This window comes from Peromyscus eremicus, chromosome 23, assembly GCF_949786415.1.
Source record: "Peromyscus eremicus chromosome 23, PerEre_H2_v1, whole genome shotgun sequence".
Taxonomy (NCBI): domain Eukaryota; kingdom Metazoa; phylum Chordata; class Mammalia; order Rodentia; family Cricetidae; genus Peromyscus; species Peromyscus eremicus.
The window spans coordinates 42,853,737-42,864,445 of NC_081438.1; positions in this window are offsets into that span (position 1 = coordinate 42,853,737).

Sequence of the window (10,709 nt, forward strand, 5' to 3'; positions counted from 1 at the left end):
TTATACATGGACGGATAGATAGATAGATAGATAGATAGATAGATAGATAGATAGATAGATAGATAGATAGACAGATAGATATTCTTAGTATTTTTTAACTCAGTTGGTTGAGACAGGAGGATCACATGTTTGGGTCCAGCCTACCAAGAAAAGCAGGAGGAGGAGGATGGGATAAGAAAAGAAAGAAAAGCAAGCAGCATTTTGAAATAAGGGTGTAATTACATAATGAGAAGTACTTGATGCATCTGGGGTGGCTAGGGTGGTAATCAGGATGCTATGTAGGGTGTAGGGGGTATCTTGAGAATTCTATGCAGTGATTGTTTTTGAGACTGGGTCTCAAGTAGCCCAGGGCAGCCTCAGACTCCATTTGAAGCCAAGAATGACCTTCAATGCTCTTCTTAGACCCATCTCCCCAGTACTTGGATGAGAAGTGTGTACCATCACACTTGGTTTATGAGGTGGTAGGGATCAAACCCAGAGCTTCATGCATGCTAAGCAAACATGGTCAGCTGAACTATAGTCTCAACCCTTAAGTCCAATATGTATTGGGGGGAGCAGATAGCACATACCACAAGTGAAAGCCAAGACCAGAGGCCAACTTTGTGGAGTGGGTTCCAGGGATCAAACTCAGATCTCCAGGCTTGCCAAGCAAGCACCCTTGCCTGCTGAGCCTTCTCCCGGGCCTGAAATCAATATTTTAACATTCAGGAAAGTGTCATTTGTTGGTTTGGCTCACAGGTCTTAACTAGTTGACTTCCTCATTTCTCTCTCCCCTCCTCAAGCTTGGATTAAAGTTGAGTATCTCTCAGGGAATGGTAGCTTATTCGGGTGGCCTTCTGATGAGCTTGCCTTCCTTGTGTCTAATCATGATCACATCTGTTGGCTAAGTATCATCTACCTGTGGTACTTTCTGCCTTGATGATCCAGAGCCACTCCCAGAACTAGCTCCCTACGGTCTGTCACTCCAGCTTACACACACACACACACACACACACACACACACACACACACACACACACGGCAAACACATGGTACACATGTAATTCCTCTCTTCTTGACATTCACAGGGTTGCCTAAGTAAGGTGTGGCTAGAAGCAAGGGGCTGAGCTTTCTCCATTCCTAGTTGTAACCAGCTGGGTGAGGTAGTGCATACTTGTAATTCTAACTCTTCATGCTGTGCAGGCTAATGGATTGCCACTAACTTGAAACTAGCCTAGGATACATAGTGAGTTTCAGGTCAGTCTGGGCTACAGAGTAACACCCTAAACAATGGGCCAGTGAGATAGCTCAGAGTTAAAGAGGCTTGCAGCCAAGTCTGAGTTTGTTACCCAAGACCCACATTCTGAACTCCATACATGTGACATGGGGCATGTGTGCACACACCTGCAAAAGCAAATAAATGTAACAAAAGTTGTTTTGTTGTTGTTTTTAAGCAAACACATACTTCAGAAGTGGCTCATTTGGTAAAAGCATTTGCCTCACAAATGTAAGGACAGGAGCTCCATCCTTAAAACTCAAGCAAAAAGCCCAGTGCAGGTACCCCAGCAACAGCAGGTGGGAGGAGCTAAGTGGGTCCCTGGAAGCTTGTTTGTTAGCTGGCTAGCTTAGCTTACTTGGCAAAATTCCAAGGTAATGAGAGACCCTGCCTCAGCAAAAGGTGGACTGTGACAGGAGATTAACCTGAAAGAAGCCCTTTGTCATCTGGGTTTCATCCCACCGACAGCTCAAGGAATATCTTAATTACCTAAAATGGATGGAGCAGGTGCCATGTAAAAGCCCTACAAAGAGTTATGTGGTTCAAGACTCCCAGTTTGGGGCTTTCCCGCAGCTCACGAGCCCACTCCCACCCTCAGGAGTGTTCTCTCCTCAATAAACTGTCTCTATCTCTATTTCTAACCATGTGTCCTTGGTCAACATCTTTGCTGGGGACACAAGAACCCGGACACTACAGCAAATGCTTGAGGGCTCAGGTCCATATGCAGAGCACAAGCACCCCCCAGTGACATCCGAGCTTGTCTTCTGGCCTCCGCATGCACATGCCCATGTTCATGTACACCTACAGAAAGCAAACAAAGAAGCCAAAACAGAGTTGTGCTCATACAAGGATACAGAAATGGAAGAAAGAGAAAAGGGGAAACCCTCAGAGCCGAATGCCCTTCTTTGGACTCCTGATCCTGTCGTTCTGGACCTTCCCACCTCCCAGATCTGCTGACTGTCATCTGTGTGAGCCCCTGACTCCCCTGCCTCTTTGGTGGCAGGTCCACACACAGCACCCTTCCTGTATTACATCCAGCTGCCCTGAGGCCTGACCTCCCACATTCTGTCCATGGCCAAGGGATCTTCCAAGGGTTTATTAAATCTGCTCTGTGTTTAACTGGAATTAACTCTCCATGGGCTGGGGAGGTGGTTCAGCAGTGAAGAGCACTGATTGATCTTCCAGAGTACCCAGCTCAATTCCCAGCACCCATATGGCAGCTCACAAACATCCAAACCTCCAAGTCCAAAAGATCCAATCCTGGCCCCACAGGACCAGGCATACATGTGGTGCACAGACATATATGTAGGTAAAACACCCACACACATAATAATGATTAAACAACAACAATAAAATTTTAAAAATACTCTACCAACACCAACCAGGGGATGAAGCCAGACAAGTCAGGGTGCAACTGTAACAACAGCCACTTGGGAAGAGGTAGCAAGAAGTTGAGTTCACTTGAACTCAGGAGTTTCATTTAGACATCCTAGGCAACACAGCAAGATCTAATTTATACTTGAAGATTTTATAGTTGGTAAAATGGCTAAGCTGGTCAACGCATCTGCTGGCAAAGCTTGATGACCCAATGACTTGAGTTTGATCCCTGGGACCCACACAGTGGAAAGAGAGACCTGACTTCTGAAAGTTTGTCCTCTGACCTCCACAAGCACACCATGACTTGGGTACAGCCACTCACATACATACCAAATGAGTAAATAAAAATGTCATAAAAGGCCAGGTGTGGTGGCACATGCCTTTAATCCCAGCACTCAAAGGCAGAGGCAGGTGGATCTCTGTGAGTTCAAGGCCAGCCTGGTCTACAAACTGAGTTCCAGAACAGGCAAGGCTACACAGAGAAACCCTTGCAGCATGAATTCTAATTGGTCTTAATAATAAAAACCTGGAGCCAGATGTCAGCTGAAATATCAGTAAAGGGGCCAGCCACTAGAGAGACTTCTTACCTCTACCAAATCCTCAGCCTGAAAGGCTAAGCTCCTGTCTCCACCCAGCCATACCACTTCCTGTTTCTTCCTCCAAAGTGCTGGGATTAAAGGTGTGTGCCACCACTGCCTGGCCTCTAGTGGCTAGCTCTGCACTCTAATCTCCAGGAAAGCTTTACTTGTGAAAGCACAAACAAAAAATCACCACAACCCTTATCTCAAAAACCAAACAAACAAAAGTAATAAAAAGAAGGGCTGTCAAGATGGCTCAAAGGGGAAAGGTCCTTGATGCCAAGTCTGACAACTTGGGTTGGATCCCTAGTACCCACATAGTAGAAGAAAAGAACTGACTCCCACTGGTTGTTGCTGGGATAGAGGCAGGTGCCGCGATGCCCAGCTAAGTGTTCAGGTTTTTGTTGTTGCTGTTTTCTTTTGTTGTGTATGTTATGGGTGGGTTCACATGTGTGCATGTGCATGTGTGTGTCAGAGGTTAACAATGTGTCATCCCTGGTTGCTCTTTATCATTATTTTTATGTGTTTGGGTGTTTAATGTATGTGCACCACATGTGTGCAGTGCCCATGGAGGCCAGAAGAGGGCACCAGATCCCCTGTGACTGGCGTTACATACACTCATGAGCCACCACTTGGGTGCTAGGAATTGAACTCTAATCCTTTGGAAGAGTAGACAGTGCTCTTAACCACTGGGCTATCTCTCCAGCCCCTTAGTTCATTTTTTTAATTTTGTGTTTGTGTTTGGGTGGAGTGCAGTACCTGCAAAGGCCAGAAGAGGATATCATGATTCTCTGGTGCTGAAGTAACAGGAAGTCATGAGCTGTCTAGTGTGGGTGGTGAGAATTAAACTCAGGGCCTTTGCAAGAACAGTATGTTCTTTTAACTTCTAAGCCATTTCTCCAGCCTCCTCCACCTTATTATTTATTTATTTGTTTTTAGTCAGACTCTGTCATGAACCTGGAGCACATCCACTTAGGTAGGGTGGGTATCTGGCCAGCAAGCTCCAGGGAACCTCCTATGTCTGTCCCCCTGGACATGGGTGCTTGGGATCCCAACCCAGGTCTTCACGCTGGAGTGGCAGGTACTCTGTCAGCTGAGCTGCCTCCCCAGTATTGTTTTGTATTTGAGAGTCTCAGTTCATTGCCCAGGCTGGCCTCAAATTTATGCTCTTCTTATCTGAGTCTCTTTAGTACTGGGACTACAGGCTATGCTAGCATTCCAGGCTTGTTTGTATGCCTAATGTCTATTTAGAAATCAAACGGCAGAGCAGGGGATGTAGCTAAGCTGTAGAGTGCTTCCCTGGCATGAACTTGGGGTTTAATCCCAACAGCAAATGTACTAGGTGGGGGGTCACACACACACCTGTAACTCCAGCCCTGGAGAGTTGGGGGCAAAAGAATCAGGAGTTCATGCTCATCCTTAGCAACACAGAGAATTCAAGGCCAGCTTGTGCTTGTAGCCTGGATTCCATCCCCACCAAGACTAGCCTGGTCCACATGGAGAGTTGCAGGCCAGCCAGAGCTATGTAGTGAAATCCTGTCTCAAAAAAGGGGAAGAGACAAGCTTAGTAGCATATTCTTGCCATCCAAGTACCAGAGAGGCTAAGGCAGAAGAATACCAGCAGGGGTTACAGGCAAGTTTGAGGCCATCCTAGGCTACAGTATGGTAACACCCTGTTTTAAACAAAGGTCAATAAAACAGGACATTGAAGGGCATAGGTCAGTGGTAGCACACTTGCATAGCTTAAGGAAGGCTTTAGGTTTGATGTTGAGTGCCAGGAAGAAATGAAAGAGAGGAGGAGGGAAAGGGGGAAAGCCTGCTAAACACAGAAAGGTTTGTTCTTGGGCTTCCTGAACAAGTACTCTGGGCTTAAAGGATTCAATTGGTTTTCAGTCTCTGTTCTGGGGAAAATATGGGTCTCACTATGCAGCCCTGGCTGTCCTGGAACTCTGTGTGTGTAACAGGTCCCCAGACCCTACCTAGCACAACTGACTCCACGATGGATGTACCATTCAGGCCAAAAAAACTCAACACATAGACTGCACCACCAGCTAAAATGAAAACAAATGCCTAATCCATCAAAGTCCATAATTCTGGGAAAGTCTCTAAATGTACTAGCTTTGCTTTTCAGCTTCTGTAATCTTCTGTGGTGGCTACCCCACAGCAATGTGGACCTGCCTCTTCCTCCCAAGGGTTGGATTTTTCTTAAAAAGATTTCTTTCATTTTTAAGTATGTATGTGCACGAGTGTCTGTGGGTGGGCATGTGCACATGAATGCAGGCACCTACAGAGGCCAGAGGAAGGTGTCAAGTCCCCTAGAATTACAGGTGGTGTGAGTCATCAGACATGGGTGCTGGGACATCCTCTGCAAGAGCAGTACACACTCTCAACTGCTGTGCCCTCTCTCCAGCTCCCAAATTCTTTTTTCTGTGTGTGCACGTTCCTGCAGGGGTGTGTGTGTGTGTGTGTGTGTGTGTGTGTGTGTGTGTGTGTGTGTGTTGGGTGGAGGGCATGTTCACTCTCCTTGTTAGTCTAAGTGGGAGATTTCCCATTGAGAAGGCATTTTCACACTGAGAGTACAGTCAAAGCCTCCCTTAGCTTTTAGTGAGACCTAGGTAGTTGTGGTGGTAGTGATGAGGCAGGATGAGTTTTTTGTTTGGTTTGGTTGGTTGTTTTGCTTTTTAAACAGCTCTCAGAAGCTGAAGATTTAGCTCATCTGGCGAGTGTCTAGCATCTAGAGTCCATCCCCAGCACTACATAAACCTGTGTTATGATGACATAGGCCTGTAATCCTCAGCCTGCAAACCCTCCTGTAATCCTCTCAGGTGGTGGAGACTCAGATGCTGGAGGCAGGAGGATCAGAAACTCAAGGTCATCCTCACCTATCTGGGGTAGTCTGAGGAGGAGAGATGGGGGAGGAGGAAGTAGTCCCAGCCCCCAGCCCTCCTCCTTGACCCCTCTGGCCCTGCACACCCACGTCTACCATCAGGCACACCCCAGGCTGAGGCAAGCGTTTGTCCCTACCCCAACCCTTCAACCTTCAGGGTGGGCCACAAGCCTGAGCAGAGACAGTCAGGCTAGTACCCACCCTGGGTTGGCTTCCAGTGGCTGGGAACGGCTTCTGATGCCAGGCCAGCACTGGAATAGGGATAGTCCTCTGCTCTTGGTCTTCCCTGGCCAGAAGTCTGTGGTACCCGGGCCTCGACTGAGTTTTGGCACCAGGTGGGGATGCTTAGGCGTTGAAGGAAATGCTTCCCAGAACCACGTTCCGACACCTGCCCAGATGGTGCATCTGCAGAATACCAGTTTGCCCCCCCTTCCAGGAGTTAGTGGGGCTGCAGACTTCTACTGCAGACTTCTAAAGACCCTCCCTCTAGGGAATCTCTCGCCTTGCTCGCGATCGCGTGGCGTGGAGTGGGGTCGACCTGGGAGCGACTTCAGCGAGGCGGGGCCCAGCCATCCCGGGGGCGGGGCGGGGCGGCTCCTGGGCTCCTGGCCCAGCCCGCCCTGACTCACCCTCTCCGGCCCGCCCGGGAACTCTGCGGGAGTCCCAGTCGATCCATTCCCTGGGATCTACGAGTTGGGCCCCAGAGTTTCATCCCTGAGCGGTGAGTAAGTAGCTGGGATTGGGGGGCTTTTGTCCCACGGGTGGAGATCAACCTGGAACCAGGGAATGGCCCAGGGGAGGATCGCTCAGGTGTGGGTGGCCCTGTGGCCTGGGCGAGCGCAACCCCCACACACATTGGGAACTGGGGCTGGGAATGGGAGAGGGGTGCCCTAACCCTCAGTCTGGCTCCCAGGAGCCGGTCCTGGGAACCTGGCAGTCCGGGACAAGCGAAGGAAGGGAGATCAACAGGCAGGCAACGACTTGGGGAGTCTTGATTTACACAGCCTGTCCCAGCAGGGGTAGTGAAGGTAGCTGAGAAAGATAGAAAGCTTGTCTCAGTGAGCACCCTCAAAAGTGCAGAACCCAATCTCACCAACCTGCTCCCTATGGTTCTTACACTTCAAGATTCCAAAACCCCTTCCAAGTCCCAGCAAAACAGGCTTGGGAAAGTGCTAGCCTAGGAGTCCATAGCTTCTCCCCGCCCCCCCCCCCAAGACTTGCCACTAGGGTTGACTTTTTTTTTTTTTTTTTTAACCTCAGTAACTCCCTTGTAAAAAGAATAGGAATTGAACTTTGAACTTTCTGGGTTTTTTATGTGTTTACATTGTTTACTTTTTATTTATTTTGTATGTATGTGTGTATACACACATGCCATGGCACTGTCATAGAGATCAGAGGACAATTGTCACAGTTGGTTCTCCCCTTCTGCCTTATGGCCCCTGAGATAAACTCAGGTCTTCTGGCTTGGCAGCAGGGGCCTTTACCCAGTGAGCCATCTCAGCAGCCCTGCTATTTGGGTTTGGAGTTTGGAGTTTTTGTTGTTGCTGTTTTTCTTGTTTGTTTGTTTGAGACAAGGTCATATAATGCAGGCTTGACTCTAACAAGCTCGATAGGCAGCTGTCCTCCTGCCTCTGTCCTAAAGGATACAGGCATGTGTGCCACCATTCCAGGCTTTATGTGGTGCTGGGAATTGAACCCAGGACCTGAGCCAGCACTCTACCAACTAAACCACATCCCTAGTTCTGAGTTTGTGCTCCTGGGTTAAAGAACTCTTTGCTGTTCCTTCCTGGTCCCTTAGCATATGGTGTGCAGCTGGGGCGGCTGCCCGGGGTTGGGAGCATCCTCTACTTCCACTTCGGCAGCAGAAGCAGGGCCTGGATGCAGGGAGGAGTTTGCATGATCCTCCCAAGCCTGGCCGTGTGGGTGTGGGTAGAGATCAAAGATTGACTTGGGATGTCCTCCTCAATGGTTTCTCCACTTTATTTTCTGAGACATTTCTCACTAAACCTGAAGCTCCTGGTTTTTGGCTAGACCATCTGGCCAATGATCCTCAGGGATCCACCTATTTCACCCCACTGTGCTGGGGTTATGGACCTAGCCTGCCCTGTCCACTCCACATGGGTGCTGGGAATATCACTTGGGTCCTCAAACGTGTGCAGCAAGCTCTTTACTGGCTGAGCCATTGGGGTGCTCTCATTGGATGGAACAGAGCAGGTGCCATCCAAGAGGAGGGGGCCTGACAGGCTCAAATGATACTTGTAACAGTGAAATCTTCCAGGAGTTATGTTCGTCCTTCAAGACAAAGGCCTCTACACTTATGTTTCCAAAATTGAGATAAAATTCAGCACTAGGCTGGACATGGTGGCACACTTCTGTGATCCCAGCACTTAAGAGGCTGAGGAAGGGGGATTGAAATTTTGGGTTCATCTTGTGCTACACAGCCAGCACAAGGCTAGCCTGGGCTACACAGCAAGACTTTGTCTCCAAAAAAAAAAAAAAAAGTGAGGAAAGGGAGGGCTGGGTGGCTCAGTGGGTGAAGTGCTTGCTGTGAAGGCCTGAGGACCTGAGTGTGGATCTCCAGTACCCACATAAAAGCAGGACACTGTGGAACACATTGGTAACTTTAGTGGATTCCAGGGCTTGATGACTAGCCAGTCCAGCTAAATGCCAAACCCCAGATTTCAGTGAGAAACCTTGTCAAAAAAAAAAAAAAAATTGAGGGTCAGTAAAATAGCTTAGCAAGCCCAAGCATCTGACTTTGATATCCAGAGCCCACATAAAGACAGGAGAGAAGTGATGCCACAAAGTTGTTGCTTGATCTACACACACACACTCACACTAATAAATAAGTTGGAGAGCGGTAGAAGACACCTAACATCAACCACTGGGCACACACATGCATACACCTGCACACATGCATACACAATATAAAATAAAAACTCTTAAAAACCAAACAAATCAGCACTGAGAGCAGTGAGAGGCATTCTTTCATACAGACCCCCTTGCTGTTTTTCTCTACACGTCCCTCAGTTCTGTGAGTCGTTCCTTCTAAACCCTCCCACCAGCTCTGTTCAGACACAGGGAAAGGGGCCAGCCTTGTATCTGCCTGCTAGAATTTAATGGCAGGTTCTGGAAGGTTGAGTTTGAGTCATGGGGCCAGACAATGATAATCCCTGTGTCTCTCTCTGATTGTGTGTGTATGTCTGTCTACATTGTGTGTGTGTCTGTCTACATTGTGTGTATGTCTTGTTCCTGGGAGCTGAGCAGAGGGCTCCTGTTTTCTGGCCTGTGACTTGTGAGAGTGGGTTGGCAGCGCTGGGGAACGTGTACCGTTGTGAGATGGATCCTGGAAGGTGGAGACGGAAGTTGGTCCCTGCTTTTGCATGTGCAGCATGCCTTGGGCAGAGCCTCAGAAGGATCTACCATGGCTGCCCTAGGTGACAGGAACCCAATGTGGGCATTACTGTCCCTTGCTTCAAATGTCACCCCTGGATCTCAGTAAGATGCTCTGAGTTCATTTTCTTTTAAGATTTTATTTTTATTTATGTGTTGTGTTGTGTGTATGGCAGAGATTGTTGTGCATTAAGTATTCCAAGAGGCCAGAATAGGATGTTGGGTGGCTGGAGGCTCTAGAGCTGGAGTTACAAGTGGTTGTGAGCCACCCAGTGTAGGTGCTGGGAATTGAACTCTGGTCCTCTACAAGAGCAGTGTGTCCTCTTAACTGCTGAGCCTTCTCTCTCTCCCCTCTGGGTCATCATTTCTATCAGATAATGGAAATTGGGATTTTTTTTTTTTCCTTCAGTACTGGATGGAGACTCTCTTGCAAACACTCAACACTGAGCTACAGCCCCAGGCTAAAGGGGCAAAAAAAATGTCTTTTTGCAACATGGTTTCATGTAGCCCAGGCTGGCCTTGAGTGCCCTATGTAGCTGAGGATAACTTTGAACTCTGATCCTCCTGCCTCAGACCCCCAAGTGCTGAGATTACAGGCGTGTGCCATTATGCCTGGTTATGTGGTGCTAGAGACTGAATCCAGAGAACTGTACTTGCCAGACAAGTGCCTATCAACTAAGCCGTCTCCCCAGCCTGAGACTGTTTCTTTAAAGCTTTTTTCCTTAGGACACGGGAGTGTTTGGGGAGCATACAGGACCAACTGTCATATAAAGGATCTTGTTCTCTGGTCAGCTCCTTGCATGTATCTGATTCAGGATGAACTGGGGGCCCTGTCTTGTCTCTCTTGTATAGGAAGACTTAGTGCCTGCTCTCTTTCCCTCCTACTATATGGAGATAAATACCCCAGAGTGGTAACGAGGTCTGGTTGTGACCTGTCTCAGCCTAGTGAATAGGCTCTGAACCCCTCCCTACCTTGACCTCACCCACTACAAACCACTGGGAGAGACAGACAGAAAAAGGAGGCGTGGGTGCGTCACAACAGTTGCCTGGTGGCACAGATTCCCCATTTTCGGCCAGAGCCACAAGTAATCAGTACAAAGGGCTCCTAGGAAGCTGTTGATTTTGTTTCTCTCTCTTTCTCTCTGTCCCCCATCTCTCTCGAGTGTGTGTGTGTGCGTGTGTATGAGTGTTTGTGTGTGGGGCGGCACCTTCGGTCATG